Raw genomic sequence first — 1,462 nt, forward strand, 5'->3', positions numbered from 1 at the left:
CGTTCTGCAGCAGGGCTGATGACACTATCTATCTGGCTTAACTGAATTATGGTGACATGATCTCGTACTCAAGTTGCAAATGAAAACTCCACCAAGCTCATCAGCGGCAGATTGAGTGTACTTAGAGCTTCAAGCCTAGAAGCATAAATTGTGATGTTTTACTGCTCTTAAATGATGCATGATGAATGATTGAAGACATCATCCCATTGAACGGAAATCTGGGGGGGAGTGTGATGTTCTTAACTATTTAGCACTTTAAGCTCTTAAGGGAGTGTTAAGTACTTTTATAGAAAACCTGTAGGGAAGTGATATTTGTTACGATTTAGACTGTGTCTAGAGAAACAGTGGAGCCTTGACCCTGTCATAGACATGTTGGGGAACCTGACTAGCGGGAGAAAGTTAAGTGGAGTGTCCAGCTTTAAACTGGATTTTAGTGACTTAATTAGCACTTAGCAAAGCCCTGGTAAAGTGGTTCTTGGTCTAGGCTGAATATTAGAATCACCTGGGGAGCTTTTTAAAGTACCACGCTGCGGTCCCCTTCAGGGATTCTGATTTAATATTTTGGGTGGGGCCAAGCACTGGTGGTTTTTAAAGCTCCCAAATGCTTCTAATGTATAGCCACAGATGAGAACCAATGGCGTGGTACTTGAGGAGCAAATTCATCAATTAGCTTTTAAAAATCCTCCTTCTTTCAGCAGTGAGCATGCAGCAATTGCTGTGAAGGAAAAATATAGGAGCGGAAGAGGAGTAACAGGTAGGAGATTCTAAGGGAGGGTCAGTAATTTCTCAAAACCTTCACCTACACTCGTTCAGAGTTTAAAAACTCTCTTTAGAGGTGAATCACTCAATACAAACTCTAATGACAGATCATGTCTGGAGATAGGACTCTATGCTTCCCGACCTGGAATTGTCAAAAGGACTTAATTTATTCATTAATCAGTTCATTGAATGAGCTTCTACAAAATTACATGGGGCCAGAAACACAAAACACAAAAAACAAAACACACACACACAAAACACAAGGTCTGTGCTCTCCAGAAGCAATTCACACAGGACTCTGTGGAAACTGACATAGGAGAGACACGGAATATTCCTATGTGGGTAACGGACTTTTCCTCCCCCGCACCCCTCTTTTGGAGCCAGTTACTTTTTCTGGCTCAGGGAAACATAATTCCGGGCTGGGAGGATGGCAATGCCTTTGCATAACAAGGTGTAAAAGATAAGCTACCAGAGGTTACAGCGGACCCTTGTCTGTTGGCTAGACCAGGACAGGAACCGAACCGCTTCCCTCTTTGTAGATTCTACTCAGAGCCGGTCCTCTTATCCCCAGTCCTTTGTGTTCATCCAGTGGTGAAAACTGAGGTTGCTGAGAAAGACAGTGAACCATTCCTGGGGCAGCAAGTCAGAGTAGGCAGGGGGAGGGCCCCGAAGAGGCCTTCGCGGGGGCGGGGGGGGGGGGGGC

This window comes from Leptonychotes weddellii, chromosome 1 (genome assembly GCF_054177405.1).
Source record: "Leptonychotes weddellii isolate Sample4059 chromosome 1, ASM5417740v2, whole genome shotgun sequence".
NCBI classification, from domain to species: domain Eukaryota; kingdom Metazoa; phylum Chordata; class Mammalia; order Carnivora; family Phocidae; genus Leptonychotes; species Leptonychotes weddellii.